The sequence below is a fragment of the Paroedura picta genome, chromosome 9 (assembly GCF_049243985.1).
Source record: "Paroedura picta isolate Pp20150507F chromosome 9, Ppicta_v3.0, whole genome shotgun sequence".
Classification (NCBI taxonomy): Eukaryota; Metazoa; Chordata; class Lepidosauria; order Squamata; family Gekkonidae; genus Paroedura; species Paroedura picta.
Genome location: NC_135377.1, coordinates 60,080,822 through 60,100,840, shown reverse-complemented (window position 1 = coordinate 60,100,840; position 20,019 = coordinate 60,080,822). Strand labels below are relative to the sequence as shown.

The 20,019-nt window shown below is 43.6% G+C and overlaps 1 protein-coding gene across 1 annotated transcript in view; it reads right to left on the bottom strand.

Annotated features, from left to right (window-relative positions):
• The window catches only part of KCNG2 (potassium voltage-gated channel modifier subfamily G member 2), a 60,111-nt gene extending 40,354 nt beyond the window's left edge, over positions 1–19,757 (bottom strand). Inside the window, exon 1 of the mRNA XM_077352948.1 lies at positions 19,476–19,757. The gene's annotated coding sequence lies outside the window, so the exon portion shown is untranslated. The remainder of the gene's footprint in view (positions 1–19,475) is intronic.
• Between the last annotated feature and the right edge of the window lie 262 nt (positions 19,758–20,019).

The following is a 20,019-nucleotide window of genomic DNA, read 5'->3' as shown; positions in this document are numbered from 1 at the left end:
TTTCATAAAAGTCCTACAGCACGCATATGCAAGTTAGCTGAGCCACAGGCATAAAAACATAAGAGGATGTTTTAAAAAGAATTTTATAAATTTGCACTGATTTAAATTTGTATCCTTTTTATTTTACAGGAAACCTCTTAGAAGTTGCAATATACACAACACTGGAAGTAAAAACTAGAACATAATCTAAGAAAACACAATCAGAATAATGTAAGAGCCCTGCAGAATCAGACTAGTGGCCCATCTAGTCCACTACCCTGTCTTAGAGTGGCCGACTCTGGACTGCCAACAGGGCAGAGGTGGAGGCATTCCCTTCATGCTGCCTTTGGAAGAATAGAATCATAGAATCAAAGGGGCTTTTTGCACGGCTTCAAAATCGCACAATGGTTGCCAATTGGAAACGCTATTGATTTGCCATAACGCACGACGTCGTAGACAATCTGCAACACTCCTGAAACCGATCAGCAAAAAGCGCTTCGTTGTAGCGCTTTCAGGGGAATCCCAAAAAGTGGATTCACCCTCCGGAAAGCGCTACACTCTTGCAAACAATCTGCAACACTAGCGATAAAGACCTGTGCGTTAACATTGTTGCGGTTTCTTCAAAGTCCCTCCTCCTGAGCCTGTCCTCCAAACTTCCGGCGAAGTGATCGCCATTTTTTTTTCTCCGAGCGAGCGGGGATAAACGCACCAGCGAGCCTCTTTCTGTTTAGAGGCTTCCCTGGCTTCAGTCCTTCACCTTTAGTCACTAAGCACAAACCACATAAAAGCCCGTTTGCTGAAATAAAGTCCCTTTATTTTTTACACATTAATTCAGCCGAAAATCGGGCCCGTGAGAGGGGGGGGGATTTTTTTTTTATCACTCGAGGCAGCGTGGCAACGATCATACGATCAAACGACAGCTCACATTAGGCAGCTGGATGGGTCTCTCCGTTGCAACGAATCTACACAGATTCGTTACAATGGGTCTGTTTTTTTTTTAAAAAAGCCTTTCTTAAAGGGAAAGGGGCTGTTTGGGAGCATGCTAACGGCTGCCCATTGGCTGCTTGACGGCCAGGGGCGGGACGAGCTTGGAAATAGCGCTTCCTTTTCTGCCGAGACCGGAAGCTGCGGGAAACGCTACAAAACGCAACTGGATTCCACTACAAAGGCAGGTATGCATAACGACGAATTCCACTATTTTAAATGGCGATTTTTCGTTCAGTGACCAATTTGCAACAAAGATCCCGGTGCGTAAAGCCCCATAGAGTTGGAAGGGGCCATACAGGCCATCTAGTCCAACCCCCTACTCAACGCAGGATCAGCCCAAAGCATCCTAAAGTATCCAAGAAAAGTATGTATCCAACCTTTGCTTGAAGACTGCCAGTGAGGGGGAGCTCACCACCTTCTTAGGCAGCCTATTCCACTGCTGAACTACTCTGTGAAAAATATTTTCCTGCTATCTAACCTATATCCTTGTAGTTTAAACCCATTACTGTGTGTCCTTAACTCTGCAGCCAACGGAAAAAGCATCCTGCCCTCCTCCAAGTGACAACCTTTCAAATACTTAAAGAGGGCTATCATATCCCCTCTCAACCTCCTTTTCTCCAGGCTGAACATTCCCAGGTCCCTCAACCTACCTATCTTCATAGGACTTGGTCCCTTGGCCCCAGATCATCCTCGTCACTCTCCTCTGTACCCTTTCAATTTTATCTACATCCTTCTTGAAGTGAGGCCTCCAGAACTGCACACAGTACTCCAGGTGTGGTCTGACCAGTGCTGTATACAATGGGACTATGACATCTTGTGATTTTGATGTGATGCCTCTGTTGATACAGCCCAAAATGGCATTCACCTTTTTTACCGCTGCATCATACTGCCGGCTCATGTTTAGCTTACAATTCATAAGTACCCCAAGATTTCGTTCACACACAGTGTTACCTAGAAGCGTATCCCCCATCCAGTAAGCATGCTTTTCATTTTTCTGACCCAGATGCAGAACTTTACACTTATCTTTATTAAATTGCATCTTGTTCTCATTATCCCATTGTGTTCACATCTTGTTGAACTCTGTCTCTATATTCTGGAGTATTTGCCATTCCATCCCAATTTGATGTCATCTGCAAACTTGATGAGTAGTCCCTCCACCCCTTCATCTAGATCATTAATAAATGATAAAAAGTACTGGACTGAGCACCGAGCCCTGAGGTACCCCGCTACTCACCTCCCTCCAGTCTGATGAAACACCATTGACAACAACTCTTTGAGTGCGGTTCTCTAACCAATTTCCTATCCACCTAACTATCTGAAAATCTAGATTGCAGTCCATCAATTTATCCATCAGAACACCATGGGGAACCTTATTAAAAGCTTTACTAAAATCCAAGTAAAGAAGATTGCATAGATGCTAAAATAAAAGCTTTATGTCGCATACAGAAGCAACAATGTTGTGTTAAATCAGTATTTCCCAATCAGTGTTTCTTATGTACTTTACTGAATGCAACGGTACAACCAACTCAAAAGCGCATGTGCGTGAGCATGCAGGCATGCATATATGCATACAACATAGATTCATGAATGCCACATGTGCACTTTCTTGAGGACAATTGTGGACTTTTCTTTTTATAGTGTACCAACAATAACATCTCTTTATCACTCTGTCCCTTGTCTGGAATCACCACCACCACCACTACATTCTTGACTGAAGAAGTGTGCAGGAGACACATTGAACAAAATAAGAAATCTGTGTAGATATTGATTTCTTCAAAGTCTCTTTGTGAGTTAAGACTCTTCGTGAGTTCCTCTGGGCTCATTTGCTGTGTCTTCTAAGCAGGTTTGCTTTAGATTGATGTGGCTCGGCCAAGGAAAGCACACAGGCAATAACAAGGTTATTGAACAAATGAAGGGAACAAATAAACTTGTTAAACACGTTGCTATTTGTTTATAGTACCATCTATGTTCAAATTAAGCGTAAATAACTAACGTGTAATGCTAGCTACTTCCTGACACTGCCAAATTGAGGACTGTGAGCTATCTGGGATTTCTTGGAAACAGAGACTAATTTCACACTTGCCAAGTTACTAGTACATCAAAACATCCTATTAGGGGTTATCAAGCTTGTGTGTGTTCTTGGTAAGAGAGAAAAGTGTGGGAGTTTAAAGGGGGGGGGGAATAATCAGCAAAACTGATATTTTATGATTGCATTTCATTTCAGGGTATAATCAGGTATATCCCCCCATGTTTCATTGGAAGATATTTATAATTTAACTTAATACTGATGGGGAAAGCATGAAAGCTGCTTTCAAGTGAAGAGCAACCATGAGTGGTTCCAAAGCATGGTTCTATACATTGTAATCTGCAAGAAAAGCACTATAAATAAAGTAAATAAATAAGCTCCTGTCTATCATTCAAACAAGTTGTGATCAAAAGTAAAAGAAACCTAATTGGGGGCTATTAATGTGTATATATTAACAGTAATGAGTTCTTCTCAAGTGACGAACAGAACATTTCTAACCATGGATGGCCGTAAGAAGGATCTACTGACAGGAACAAAGGGCAGCAGCTGGATGGATTTAGAGGGGATTTAAGATTACCAACCCAATGGTAGACAGGCAGAGAAACTGGCTACAACACACCAGAAAAGTCCTGCCAGCTTGAAAAATAATATCTGGCCAGGGGCTATAGTTTAATGGCTGTTCTAGGAGCCCTTGGAGCAGCCTTTCTTAACTTTTTGTACCACTGAGAAACCCCAAAACATTCTTCAGGCTTTGGGAAACTACAAAAGTGGCATGATAGTGCAGGATTTGCTTGGGAAGCATAGCTATGTACATGCCCAACAGGGGCCTCTCGCATTCCCACCACTTCCTGGTTCATCATTGGCCATTTGGGGAGGACTGGGTGGGTCAACTTGACCCTATATCAGGCTTTCTCATCCAGAGGTTCGTGAAACCTTGGGATTTCATGATGGCCTTGGGTTTCCCGAATGGGTGGGAATTAATGAATGTTTAATATATTTTTAAAAAGTGTTAAACATTTATCAGGTGATATGACCATATGTAGTCATGTCAACCTGCCCCCCATGGCTAATTATAGGCCTGAAGGGGGTGGGAAGGGGAGAGGCCCAGGATACACAGCTGGGCTTCCCAACCATATTCTGCATGACCCACCACTACTGGGGTTTCTTGAAGCTTGAAGAATGTTTCAGGGGTTTTTCAACAGTAAAAAAGTTGAGAAAGGCTGCCCTATATGGTCATGTCACCCAATAAATGTTTAACACATTTAAAATATATATATATATTAAAATAATATATATATTTTGGGAAACCCTTCCACGACCTTCAAGAAACCCCAGGGTATCACAAAACCATGGTTGAGAAAGCCTTCCTTAGGCTTCTGATACCATGTCATCATTATTTTCCAATCTTTTTAGAAAGAACCAGAAAGGTATTGCAGATAGTATAGTAGCTCTGAAACTCAAATACTTTGGCCACCTCATGAGAAGGAAGGACTCCCTGGAGAAGAGCCTAATGCTGGGAGTGATTAAGGGCAAAAGAAGAAGGGGACGACAGAGAATGAGGTGGCTGGATGGAGTCGCTGAAGCAGTAGATGCAAACTTAAATGGACTCCGGGGAATGGTAGAGGACAGGAAGGCCTGGAGGATCATTGTTCATGGGGTCGCGATGGGTCGGACACGACTCTGCACCTAACAACAAAGTACCTCGGTAGGATACAGAAGGTTCCAGATTCAATGGCTGGTGTCTCTAAGTGTAGAGGATCCAGTACTGTGATATGACAGAGCTCTATCTTAGATCCTAGAGAGCTGCAGCCAGAGTGCCTGTATACCAGCCTTAATGGGCCAATGGTGTGCCTTAGTACACGGCAATTTTTAATGTTCAGGCAGGCTCAACCTTCTGATTGAGAACATTTTTCCAGCGAGGTCCATTCCATGAATAGCCTAATCCACTTCTTCCTTCCTCCTTCAACATCCTGATTTTATTTTATTTTTGGTTAAGGCTTAATTTGTGAAGGCACAACACATTTGCCCTTTATTGAGTTTATGATCACAGTAATGCAGCCTTTGAGAAAAACCCTGCTTGCTCGATGCATTTTCTAACAGCAGGCTACGGGATATTGCAATCCTCCTGCAATTACTAACAATGAAGCCACACATACTTTGCAGTCAGATTTTGTCCTCGCCGAGTATAGCGTTGACTGTGGTTGTACCCCCTAAAGGAGACCTTTCTAATAATGTTTGAAATATCTAAGTACACAAATCCCATTAAAATGTACAATAAAGTGAGTTTTATCCCCAATCTGAGTATTTTTCTTAAAAATGTAACAGAACCAGATCGTTTTCAAGGAAGTCTTCTTTAAAATACACATTTAAAATGCATAAACAAATAAAACTTCATAACAGATTTTTGCTTAAATATTTTATTGACAGTACATACCAAATATGCATGCTATGGGATTTAAAGAAGCACACTACATCCAATCCTATATAGAGTTAACACTTATTAAAATTATCTGATGTACTTAGTGGCATAATAAAGCCCAGGGGGATGAAATATTTTACAGCTATGAAAGTGGGCAGTTTGTTCTTTCTGAAAATACTTATTCAAGTTAAAAAGCCTAAACCATTGTGATATGCTATACCAAACTGCTGACACATGGTTGTCAGAGAACGGAATAAATATAATGGCCATATTTTTGGTGGTGGAAAGGAATAAATATAATGGCCATATTTTTGGTGGTGGAAAGGATTGAAATTGAAGGTATGTAGTAATATTCAAGAGCCTCTTGTGGCGCAGAGTGGTAAGGCAGCGACATGCTGTCTGAAGCTGTCTGCCCATGAGGCTGGGAGTTCGATCCCAGCAACCGGCTCAAGGTCGACTCAGCCTTCCATCCTTCCGAGGTCGGTAAAATGAGTACCCAACTTGCTGGGGGGTTAATGGTAATGACCAGGGAAGGCACTGGCAAACCACCCCGTATTGAGTCTGCCATGAAAACGCTATAGGGCATCACCCCAAGGGTCAGACATGACTCGTTGCTTGTACAGGGAATACCTTTAGTAAAGGTAAAGTTTTCCCCTGTGCAAGCACCGAGTCATGTCTGACCCTTGGGGTGATGCCCTATAGCATTTTCTTGGCAGACTCAATACTGGGTAGTTTGCCATTCCCTTCCCCAGTCATTACCGTTTTACCCCCCAGCAAGCTGGGTATTATGTGTTATTTAGTAGAAACTGTTTACTATGCAGTATGAGTCTATAAATGTCTGTTGGGACTCAAGTCCCACAATGCTCAATGTTGCTTACTCCTAGGTAAGTGTGCATAGGATTGTACCTTTGGCAGTTTGCATTTCTGGTTTGAATTCTGATATCTCAAATATCACTGTGATTCTTCAGTCACAATGCATGTAGGACTGTAGATGTCCTTTTGTTTATGTTTACTAACTTCCCATGAGTTAACATTGATTGTTGCACTTCAACCAGGGATGGTTTATCCATGCAGCACATGTAGCATGTGCTATGGGTCCCACGCTTCTAGGGGCCTCTTTCTCAGGACTGAGGGAGCCAGAGGAAAGCAAGCTGTGATGCGGTGGCAGCTGAAGTCCCGGAAAAGGAAACAAGAGAGAGAAATTGAGGGACCCAAGTGAAAGGGAGCTGTGATGCAGTGGCAGTTGCACCCCTGGAGAAGGAAGCACAAGAGAGCCAGTTGCTTGTGGGCTGGAAATGAATCCTGCAGGGACCCGTTTTTAGTCCTGGATTAGACGACATATCTGGATTAGACGATCATGACGACTGAACCCTCTTGGTGCAAAATGTATTTTAGATTTTAATACTCTATATGTTTACAGTATACACAGGAATTATCGTTAACTAACGTGGCTGACTCTTTAGGTAGCATTACTGTTTAGATAATGCTACCTAAATATCTGTATGCTAACTACACAGAATTGATCTTTTCCCATGCCTTCACATCCTTAAGTACCTAGCAGATTACAGTACATGGCTGGCAGTGGATTGAATGTATGCAGCACGATAGGGGCATGATATGAAGGCCTCGTTTATCACTTTCAAGTACACAAGGGATGCACTAGCTAATTTTGCAAACAGTGGACTGAGTTTCACGCTTTTGCTTCCATCTGAATTATTTTTATGTTGCTATTTTTAAATCAGTATCTGCAATTATTTTTATAAGTTATTGTTTATTATTTGAGCTACCTTTGTTGTAAACCACTGGACGGATAATTCCAGCAAAATAAGATAGGACACTGATCAAACTGAAAAACTTGCTTATAGACAGCCTGATAAAGAGTATTCAAAGAACCGCCACTTAGCCATCTAGCTTGTCCAACCAGAAACATTTGACGATTCAAAAAGATAAAAGTTACACAGATTTGGAATGGCAGGTTTCAAAAAACACACACATTACCAATTCCCAGAGGTGTCTCCTGAGTTTGCTGATCAGAGAGAAAACTTTCAGATAAGCTGTTCATGCAAAAAATTAACTTCAGAGAGATGGAAGACTGATTTTAAAGCCCAGGTCTGTGTAGGGTTGACAGCTGTTCAAACAGATGTCAATAGGAATTCTTCAGGCACTAGTTACACTGATAGTATGCTCTTGGTGTGCTGTAGGCTATTTCACCTAAGTCCATGGACCATTTGCTAAGCATGGCTGGGTTATCCAGTGTGCACATGAAGTATACACCAGATTATCCCAGCTTTTATCTAGGGAAAAAACTCACCTGGTTTTGTAATTGTAGGCTGCCACATTCCAAAAAAATTACAGGATATAATTTGGATGAAATAAGATAAAAAAGTTATCAGTGCACTGATGGTGGAAGATTCCTTATGTCTACACAGTCATGGTTCCATTTACGCATTAAGGACAGGAGAGTTATGATATAGATCAGGGGTAGTCAACCTGTGGTCCTCCAGATGTGCATTTGCTGGCAGGGGACTCATGGGAATTGTAGTCCATGAACATCTGGAGGACCACAGGTTGACTACCCCTGATATAGATCACTTCAAAAACACAGTGAAGATGAATGGCAAGCAGTTGTACACCACCATTCCTTCAGCTTTTCCAACAAGAAATGAATGTAAACAGTCAAGACCAATTCCACAAACATGATGCAATTTGGTCACCAGCACCTCATGATTAAAGGTATCAGAGTGGACTCATGCATAGACTCAAGAGTCTACAGATGGAAAAGAATGCAGTTTCTCAAATATGTTTTGAGACAATTATAAATGCATTTTAGGTTGCATTTATGGTGCTCAAGCTGTAATCAATTTATAAGCTTTTAAAGTGCCGTGTTCTCTTTGTTGTTTTTGCTATTACAAACTAATATGATCCCTCTTCTGAAATTAAAAAAAACAACTGTTGACCAGACTGTTGACACAAGATGTATCTCAGTGCCATGCTGGACTGAAAATCAAATCAGTGTGGCTTCAGAACACTGATGGAATCTAAGAATAATCAACAACCAGAAGGGAAAACTGGAGATGACAGTTGCTGGCAAGTGTAGCGCTGCCTGTTTTTAAAAATTTTTTATTAAAAGCATAGCTGAACAATTGTAAATGTAGAGCTGCCTGGCATTCTTAATGAGGTCTTAATTCCAGCCACCAAAGACGACAGTCTCCATCAAACCCATAAGAGAATTCTGCTTAAAACAAATATAGGTCTGGTGAAAATTATTCATATAAAACAAGGTTTCTTGATAGCCTTGGAAGGGTTTCCTGAATTGGTGGGAGTTATAAAATTTAAATATATCTTTTTAATTTGTTAAACATTTATCAGGTGATATGACCATATATGGTCATGTTGACCCAACACCCCCCTCTCAAAATGGCCAATAATGGGCTTGGAGGCGGTGGGAACAGAGGGGTCCCGGGTGGGTGTGTACACAGCTATGCTTCTCACCCATATTCTGCACAATCCTGCTACTCCTGGGGATTCCCAAAACCTGAAGAATGTTTCAGGGGTATCTCAATGGTAAAAAAAAGTTGAGGAAGGCCAATATAAACAAAACAAGACTGAAGTGATGACTTGCATTTTAAGTTGGAACTCCCCAACCCAAACCAAACATGTGATTTTTGTCAACATCATAAACAGAAAATCCGTTTCAACAGATGATGACTCAACTTTACGACCAAGACTGCTGGGATATACTAGGTCATTCAACAACCAGAACTAACTGGTCCTACAAAATGCTGTACATTGGTAGCCATGGAGAAGGATTATTTTGCTCCTGGCTATTTCCAGACTTCAAAAAATGATTTGGGCAGTATATGGCCAGCTTTAGAGCAAGCTGAGAGCTCTTGTGCTCCAGTTGACTTCCTTCCAGCTTCATCTGTATCTATAAACCAGGGAAGCATGTTCTGGCAAAGTAGAACAAAAAGACAGGCTATTTGTATCTGGGCCAAAGTAGGTAAGCTTGCTGGAAGATCCATTATTAGACCTTTCCCCCCACCAACTGTTAAAAGCATACAATGGACCTGGAAAGGAGACAAATCAGGCTGGGGGGTGCAGCTTAAGGAAAGGAAGATTTAGGGCAGGGATAGTCAACCTGTGGTCCTCCAGATGTTCATGGACTACAATTCCCATGAGCCCCTGCCAGCGGTTGAGGTTTTCCATAGCAGCAAGTTACTTGCAGTGTCATGCCAGGAATGTTCCAGATTGGCCCTATTTTTCCCGGATGCTGCTGTCCTTTATAATGAATGGCACATATGCCTACAGCAGTCCAGGAACGGCCAATTTTTGTGGTATTCGTAATGTCCTGTATTCTGCTCCTCCGGGTCAGCCATCCCAGTTTGCTTTATATGTGACTATCTCAAGATCAGTCCCCTCCCCCAATATAGTCACTCTTTTCATGCGGGCCAATGGGCCCCATCTCTCTAGGTTTCAGTTTGTTATGTGACCTTATATTGTGGTTTTAGGAATTCAGCATGCATGCTTTTTGAATTGGTACTGCTATGGTGGCCTTGGAATTAAGTTTCAATGCAGAGTAAATTTGCACAATAGGCTGATAGAAATCTGCAACATTAGTATCATATCGCCCTTCAAGTCACCTACATTGCTTACATAGGTATCCTTAAGTTCATGCAGGTCAGTATAGTTCAGAGTGGATCAGGGGCCACAGTATCGTCCATTGAGCAGGGAGGTACACTGTGTAGCCTGGATGGGGAGAAGCCCCATTCAACAGTTGGTTGTGAATCACTTGGTTGGAGCACTGTTTAATACACTCACCTTCTCTCCTCTCTACTGTTCCACGGCATGCATCAAAGCTTAGACCTCCAGATGCCTTGGTCATTCAATTGCGGGGGGGGGGGGCACCATCTCTTGGAACAAAAAGTGATGATACCATTGTGCTCTATTGCTGCAGACTTAATTCTCTCAATCCCTTAGACTTGCTTGATTTGGTCTGGCCTCTTGGAGCATTGCAAGTGGTGTGACAGTATTCATCTGACCGTGTGGACTCGGCTAGGAGGAAAACATGCAAGGTGGTGGTGCAAGTGATTGGATAATTGGGTGGGTTACTGGCTACCCAAACATGTTTTAGGTAACCTGTTGGATCAGAACAAGGGTCTATCTAGTTCAGCATTCTGTCTCCAGCAGTGACCAGTCATCTGTTGCAGGGCATCCTTAGAGCAGAAAAGGCAAATTCTGTTGGATAATATTATTGTCTTTATTTATATCCCCACTTTTCACCCCACTGGGAACCCAAAGCAGCTTACATGATTCTCCTGTCCTCCATTTTATCCTCGCAACCACCCTGCTTGGTGTAGTGGTTAAGAGTGGCAGCTTCTTTATCTGGTGAACCGGGTTTGATTCCCTGCTCCCCCACATGCAGACAGCTGGGTGACCTTGGGCTCATCACAACACTAATAGAGCTGTTCTGACCGAGCAGTGATATCAGGGCTCTCTTGGCCCCGCCTACCTCACAGGGTGTCTGTTGAGGGGAGAGGAAAGGAAAGGCAATTGTATGCCGCTTTGAGACTCCTGGTAGGGAAAAGCAGGCTATAAAAACCAACTCCTCTTCTTCATCTGTGAGGTAGATTAGACTGAACATGTATGACTGGCTCAAGGTCACTCAGCAAGTTTTTATGGCACAAGTTAGAATTTGAGCCTGGATTTTCCAGATCCTAGTCTGACACTTGAACCATTTCACCACACTGGGTCTCTTGAGTAAGTTTTCAGAAACTCCTCATTCTTTCAGTAAGTTTCAACAGCTAAACTGAAACTGAGCACGCACCAATCCTGCCATCTGAACATACCTGCTGTTTTCACAGTCCATTTGCAATGCAAACCTGTGGATTCCTGGACATGTTTGGAAGTTTGCCTAATAATTAACCACTGTATGCAGCCAGGCTACGATACAGAGGAGAAGTGCTAGACAAGCCCTGCAGGCTCCATTCGGGCAACAGACTCATGAAATTGGTCCCTTTCTAAATTGTCTCCTGAATGCCATCTGTTCAGTCTCACTGTGCTGACTTTAATGTGTATTTCTTGTTCTCTGATTCTTGTCTAATAAGGGATCGGAAGCAGCCGGTGCATGGCAGTATAGTGTATCAGCACTTCTCTGAAACAACTGCCTTGTTCTTCACCATCTGAGCTTCCCGGAGAAATAATGAAGTCCCTAAATGCTACAACTGTGGAGAAAACTTCAGAACTATAAAGCAAATACAAATGTATGCAGCAATCTGAATCTCTCAATAACATGGTAAGAGGGTACTGGGAAGAGCTGGGACTCATCACCTAACCACCAATCAGGTTGGCTGTCCCGGTTGTCCCATTCCTGATTGGCTGTCAGTCCAACAAACACTGCAGGCATCACTAACTGTTTATAATTAAAGAATCATATTATGTCAACATTCAGAGTAAGAGGCATAAGAAAGTTCATTTGCATCTCTGAAAATATGCACCGACATTATTGATAATTGACATAGAAATTACAACATATAATGTTTCTGGGGCCCAAACAGTATTGCAAATCTTTTATTATGAAGTAGCACACATGAAGTCTTAATATAAGTAATAAATATATGCAAGAATACCCTGCAAAATTGTCCAATTGTTTTAGTACCCTGTTACAAATCTGCACATGGTTAGCACCTAGATAACAGGCGACTCTTCACCTCTATCATTCCCCCTTCTACAAACCATGTTTAGGAAATACTTTCATCTCATAAAAATGTTCCCTGTCATTTCCTGCCTACCATATACCTTAACTCAAAGATTTCATTTATCCTTTTAGAGATCCAAATTTGGTTCTATATTATGCCTCACATATCTCAAGAGTTACAGGCTACAGACTCCTAAACTACTAGGTAATTCTTACATGCTACCCTACTTTGCAGCTCCAAGCAGACTGAGCTTTCCCTTTTAACTCAATAAATGTGAGCAATGGGCAATTTGAAGAGGACTGCACATATTAAGCTATTTAATCCATGCAAATCCACAGCCGTATTCTTCCTCTAGAAAGAACAGCCTACCTGTAGCTCTATATCCAGCAGCACAAAAGATAAAAACCTCACTGAAAATATTACAATAATCGTTCAAGGGCTTTATGGAAAGGGTTTTTTTAAACCACAGAGCATATTCATATTCTTGATATTTTTCAAAGCTCTGAAATAGGAAAGGCAAATGCTATTTATTTACTTTTCAAGTCTGATTTCATGCTTTGGGATGGGCGGTATATGCCTAATCCTTGGTGACGAATCCTCTCAGATAAACTGGAGACAAGTGAAAATGTTCTTGTGTGCCGTTTCAAAACCATAACATGTTGAACAATGCAGCCCATGAGCTGCTATTTGCTGCAGATCATTTTAACGTGAATAGGGCTTGTGTGGCTGAAACAGCCTTTAAAATTGCACTTTAAAATAATGAGAGGGCCTCAGCCAGCATGCTGAGTAGTAAATTCCAGTACATACAACCCTTCAAACGCATTCACTACCTACCCTTCCGACTCTATGATTTTATGAGTGCCTAGTCAGTGAATCATGGGAGAATCTATCTTCTCCTGGCACCACATGCATTGACAATACAATTTCTAGAAGTATTTCATCTTATATTCACACGTGATTTATGCTGGGCTTTTTAACTTCTCAAATCTGCAATTCACATGTAAAGCGACTACATTGGTTAGAATGTACAGTCCGCTTTAAAATATATTTTAAGTCCACATTAATGGTCACAAGTAAGAGATTAAACTATTTACAGTTCCACTCATGAAAAATGGGCTTGCTACTAAGCACAGAACGTGCATTCCCCAAGGCAGGTAGAACTGTCTGACAAGGTCAATTGTGCATTAAGAACATTGAAATATGAAATAACCCTTGAATTACAGGATTTTTAGGTGGGGGAGGGGAAGGCTTCTCTCTAAATAGGGCAAAGAGTTGCTTTGTTGGCATTCACTACCTCTGCAAGAATTCAAAGCATTCAACACACAACACATCACTGTAGTGAAGCAAAGCAAGGCTGAGCCTTTCAATTTTTAATGGGATTAAAATAAATAAATAAAACACATTACTTAGAAATGCTACTGGGCAATGAAGTCAAAGTTGTGCCACTGATTGCCAATGATGTAAAAGAAAAAAGTCTCAAGTTGGCAATGGAGAAGTGATTTAAAGTTCAAAACAATATCACAATATTAAAAATAATTTCAAAACCGATTCCATTTTCAATTTCTTCATCAGTGAATTCTCAATATTGTAATAACTCAATCTTCTCTAATAATGTCTTTATGGTTGTTGGAAATAACTTAGTCTCTTATAATGTCTTGGGTATATAGTTCAATCCCAAACTGGTCACATAAATTCAAATTTGTAGGGGTCTACTAATATTAACATCACTATGTGTAATTCCTCTATAGCACCTAGGCAGCATCCCAGATATCCCAACAACTACAGACCACACAACCCTCTGAAACGGAGAAATGAACTTACAGGGGGAAACATTGCAATTTCTCAGCCACTCATTGTTGGGAAAACCTCAAACATACATCTCATGACTGCTCACTGGAGCGATACCATCTGAAATGTGCTTGGAAACATAACAATTCTCCTTCCCCAAAACAAGGAGACCCTCCCCCCTTTTCCAGATCATCTTGAAACCAGGAACTGCGATTCAACTGGAATTTTAATCTGACTCTGATTCCATTTGAATCACCTGCAGTCATACAGACAGTATGTGGATGACACCCAGCTCTATCTCCTGATGGCTGGCTGGCTGGCTGGATCCCCTCCAAGACATTCACCAGTTGTTTGGAAGCGGTGGCTGGATGGGTTAAAAAGAGTCGCCTGAAACTCAACCCCTGCAAAATGGAGGTCTTGTGGCTGGGCAGAAGGGGGCAGGATCAGGAAGTGTTTCTTCCCTGCAATTGACAGCTACACCACTGACCAGGAATTTGGAGGTGATTTTTGATGCCTCATTATCTATGGAGGTTCAGATCACTAAGGTAGCCCAGATAGCATTTTTCCACCTGTGGCAGGTGCTGCCGCTTATCACCCTACCTATCCTCTGATCACCTGTCCACAGTGATCCATGCAACTTCCAGGTTAGAATTCTATAACTTGCTCTATGCAGGCCTGCCCTAGTCCTTGACCTGGAAATTGCAATTGGTACAGAATGCAGCTGCACGGGTCCTCACCGGTTCATCTTGGAGGACTCATGTCCAACCATTGCTGAGACAGCTGCACTGGTAACGAGTTTGCTTCTGGATCAAGTTCAAGGTATTGGTTTTAAACATTAAGGCCATATGCGTCTTGGATCCCACCTACCTGCAAGGCCGCTTACCTACTTATGCCCCTGCAGGGCACTTCCCTCTGTGGGTATGAATTTGCTGGTTGTCCCGGGGCCTCAACCAGGGCTAGAGCTTTTTCAGTACTGGTGGAATGAGCTCCCACAACCTGGTGGAATGAACTCCCAGAAGAACTGTGGGCCCTAACAGAACTCTCTGGGTTCCATTGGGTCTGCAAGACGGAGCTCCGATGCCAGGTGTTTGGATGAGGTTGGGTGATGGTCTCGAGGTGATATCAGGTCACCACCACCCCGCCCCAGATTCCCAGACTGGTTACTAGACCATTGAGTGATCTATGTCCCTTGGGTCACATTATCAGGGTTACATATTGTGTGCCATACTGATGCTGGTGAGGAGCTATATGTTTCAACTACCATTGTTTCCATATGACTTTGTAATTTTGTAGTTCTTGGGATTATTAGTATAATGCTATGATGTCTTATGATGTTTTATCTATGTATTATGTCTTGTTTTATTGAGTGTAAATCACCACTCGCTGGCTGTGCTGGGAGTGGCAGTATAAAAGGGAATAAACAAATACATGTCATAAGTCATTTACTTGCTGTCTAAAGTTTGTATCACACAAAATATTTCTCTGGGTGGAACAGATTTCCATACACAGAGCATGTCTTTGCCTTCCCCACTCCTACTACTGTTCAAAATTTCCCCTTGAAATGCTGCTCTTGAGAGGCTGGGGACTCAAAGAAACACCATGGTGACATCAAGAGCCACACGGTAGGGAGGAAATCAGCAAAAATGCCCTCTTCTGCAGAAATCACCCCGGGACATACAAACCACAGGCCATATTTTAAAACAACATGAAATACAAAGGAAAAGTAACTAATCTGCTAGCTATTCCCTGAACTTGGCTGTATTCCTATCTTCACATCATTCCTACTTTGCTGTAGTTAACTTTTAGAAAACGGTACAAAGCATTCTTGCTTCAGCAGGTCTTTGCAAGACTACCTAAAAAATTTTTAAATTGACATTCTGTTGTCAGGGTATACAGTCTTTTTACCATTTCATCCTTTTATTACATTCAGATGGTTTTATAAGTGGTCTTTAGTTCTGAAAAAGGTAGGAGCTTTAGTTTCTTTAATGATTATCTTTGATATATGATGCATTGAAGGTGTTCTGCCACAAGTCTTGGAACATTATAGTTGCATAGTGAAACAGAAGTCCAATGGCCCTTCCACCAGGTATTTGGTTGAGACCAGGTGACCAGCAACATCTACAGGTGACCAGCAACATCTATAGTCTGTTACCTCTGTTATAGTTTAATGTTATTGATATGTGAAAAGCTGAGTTCCATGTACTGTTTTCTGCGTTTTTATGTAAACCGCCTTGAGCCTCGGGGATGGCAGTATATAAATGCAATAAACAAACAAACAAGGCAGACTGCATTTTGTGTCTATCACCTGAAATAAACAGACATCCAGCAAAAGCTGGCTGGTTTTAAGAGCACAGTGCCCGAATAACAATAGCTTTCCCACACGTTCTGAATGTGTCCTTTTTGTCAAATCTCCCCTAATTCAGTTGTCCTTTATGAACATTACCAATGTGTAATGGACGTATGATTCTGTCGTATGAAAAAGAACCAGAAATGAATGGCCACTGTAGTGCAGTAGAGTCACCAAAGCATAAAATACTGATCTACCTGAGAGAACTTGGATTCAAATGCCTATTTAGTCATTAAGCTCACTGTGTGACTTTGGGCAACTCAGTATTTCTCAATCTAACTTACTGCATGGTTAAATTGGGAGAGACAATAACATGGGAGAAAACATACCCATTATCCTGCACATTGTGGAAACAGGGTGGGACACTATTATTTATTATATTTGTATACCACCTTCCCCAAAGGCTCAGGCCTGTTCACATAAAACGGAACAGAAACCATACAGATAACTTAGATTAACCATAATGAGTGAAGTAAAACAACAAGCAACATGGAAAAAGGTAGAAAAAAGGTGGGAAACATTAAATTAACTCATAATGCTAGCCGTGGGTTGGGTGGAGTTATGGTAGGTGCCATAGGAGGGGGCTCAGGAGGAGGGCCCTTGGGCATAGGTCGACCTCAACCAAATGCCTGCTGGAGGAGTTCCCTTTTGCAGGCCCTGAAGGACTGTTTAAGTTCCGTCAGGGCCCTGATCTCCTCTGGGAGCTCGTTCCACCAGGTGGGGGCCAGGATGGAAAAAACTCTGGCCCTGGTTGAGGCCAAGTGAGCTTCCCTGGGGCCAGGGATCACCAGGAAGTTGGAAGTCTAGAGTGTAAGGCTCTTTGGGGGTGTAAGCAGAGAGGCACTCCCTCAGGTATAATTAGTAAAAATAATGGACCACTATTTCCCCCCTAATGGACCTAAAACTGTAAGAACATTCTTTCTCATGTGAACAACTTTGCAGCTATTCCATTTTTCCATGTATGTCAGTTTCTCCTCCTATATCACAGAGTGAGAATTATCCCTTCATGAGGTTTGATGCACTTCTAACAAAATGTGCCAAAACGAGGAAAAACAAACGGAGGTGTCAATAAAAATTTACCAGAGATTCCTTAACAAACACTGTATAAAACTCATGAATAGAGAGACTACCTTATTGGAAAAGGTAATCAATGAATTTAGGGAAAGACCACCTTTCTTCCAGTGGCTAATTTTAATCTCATTCCTAGAAGCAATGAAAGACTCAGTCACACCACATCCAATTATGGGTCAAAAATAAGGGAGACCGATACACTTCAAGGCCACTATTTAACAATATGTCTCCCACTTGGGCACTCAATTTGTGTGCTGGCAGCTGCTTTGCAGGGAGCTGTTAAATGAGAAACTGCTCCAGGACTAACACCAACTTTAAAAACTCCCTTAAGTTTACGATTTGGCAAAAGACAGCAGAGCGATGTCCTCTACATCAGGGGTAGTCAACCTGTGGTCCTCCAGATGTCCATGTACTACAATTCCCATGAGCCCCTGCCAGCATTTGCTGCATTTGCAGCATTTGCTGGCAGGGGCTCATGGGAATTGTAGTCCATGGACATCTGGAGGACCACAGGTTGACTACCCCTGCTCTACATGCACACAAACTAATTTCCTGTTCATTCTGGATGAAAAACAAGCCGCTCACATTCCTGTTTCAGTCCGTAGCATAACAAGCTCAGAACCGAAACTAAGGGCACAAATCCTGTTTGCCAATAGAATTTTAAACGAGAGGTTCGCACCAATCAGCAAAAGAGCTATCCTACAAGCTGCAGGTCCCTGAGGGAGATGGATTCTGAAATTAAAATGTTACTTGCAATACAGTGAACACGGTGCATGCCACAGGCAGTGTCTCCTGCAAATGCTATACGTGACATCCACTTATTAACTTAAAACAGTATGTCCATTTCTTGTGGGTCGGTGGTGGGCACTGATGGCGTAAGAGGGAAGGCACACCGATTTCTTATCAATTTAATACAATAGAAGGTTTATTCAAGTGGACCACTGTGGTTGTTGACGCTTTTCAAATAAATGTACGCAAACAAATGCAAAAAAGATTCACTTAGGAGAAAGGCAAAATTAAGTGCTATACATATCTGGAAAGTAAAAGTGGATATTAATTACAGCTTACAGTCATCAGGTTCTCTTCAAAAGGAAAACCCATCATTTTCTCATAGCTAAGGAGCCTCCTTTCTGAACTCTCAGGCTTATTATATTCGTAAATATTATTTAAAAATACTTATTCTGATTCCAAGAGGATATTGGAGCAACCATCCTGGAGTCCCCTTCCAAAACACTTAAACCAGATCAATTTTTCATGCTGGCAGCTCTTGGGGCCACTCATTTATGCTGATGCAAAGGAGGGAACTAGAGACTGGCTGCCCTGTTCTGCAAAAACCATCACCCCCCCCCAAACCAGAGCCACTTTGCCCCACACAACAGATTATCACCTAAATAAGAGGTCTACTCAGAATCCTACACAACGGTGGCCTACTCTCGGGAAAGCGATTTTTGGAACGCACTTTGAAGGATCCGTGGCTTAGTCCAGAAATGTATAAGATTCTGGACAAAAGGAGATCGGAACTTTTGGAACAAGAGAAACCGTAAGCTTTAGCTCTATGGGTCTTCGCTTATTTATGGACGGGAGGGCGACTGGAAGCCAGATGCGCTCCTCCCTAAAGTCTCTGCTCCTGCCTGACGGAGAAGGGGAGTTAGCGGGAAGCAGGAGGCGGATACTCGCCATTGATTCAATGGGACGGGGACAATTCAGTTGATGCAGACGGCTCGCGGGCACCCACCTCGGCCAGAGCCGGCGGAGCCCCCGAGGGCGAGCTAAGCAGCAGGGAAGTTCCTCTCAGCCTCTTGGCAGCGGCGCACCCAAAACTCCGTCCAGCTGCCCGAACCCGCCACGCTTGCAAGGCCCGCCAGAAGGAAAAGCAGCAGCAGCAGCAGCAGCGACCCCCCCCCCTTTAGCCCTCCGCTTCCAGGTGCGGATTAGCTCCTTGCAAACAAGGGGTCCGCACAGACAGGTAGGAAAAGACGCGCCCCTCCGCCCGTGTCCTTGCCTGGAAGAGCCCCGGATCCCGGGCGGGCTCCGCTCCGCGTGGCCTCGACGGCTGCAGGTCCCCGGACTCGCGCTGCTGTACCCGTCGAAGCGGGAAAGGGGGCCGTCGGACCCGGACTCCCAAAAACGTCCCCCCCCCACGCCCCCCAGCCGGCGGCTCACCTGCAGCGTGCAAGCCGCTTTCGGCCAACTCCGCCAAGTGCCGGCCCGGAGACACGCGCTTGGACTGGCGGCTGGCTCCAGCGAGGCTGTTCGGCGCCAGGTGGACTGTCCTCCCTCGCCTCCCCTTCCCTTCCCTTCCCTTCCCGCCCGGCGCGGAGAGAGCGGGCTCGGCCAAGGGGGCGCGCTCGCTTCCCCGTCTTCGTCGCGCTGCCCAGCGAGCCCCGGCCGGCTGCCCTCCTCGCGCGGCGGCGCTGCAGGTGCTTCCCCGGCGGGCTCCAGCGCTAGTGCCGGCACGAGGCGGGCGACCAGGATTGCCGCCCCGCCGCAAGCGCCGCCCCCCGCGCCTCCCGCCTGGACGGAGCGCCCCCGCCGGCCCAGCCCGGCACCCGCTCCCGCCCTTGGTTTGTGCGGCGCGGCTCGTTTCTGCCCCCCGGCCCCGCCCCCTTAGTCCTGGGGTCGGCCGGGACCGGGCTTCAGTCTTTCTCTATGGAGCCTGCTGGGGCGCCAGCCTCTCTCCTCCCCCTTCCCCCTCTTGAGGGACACC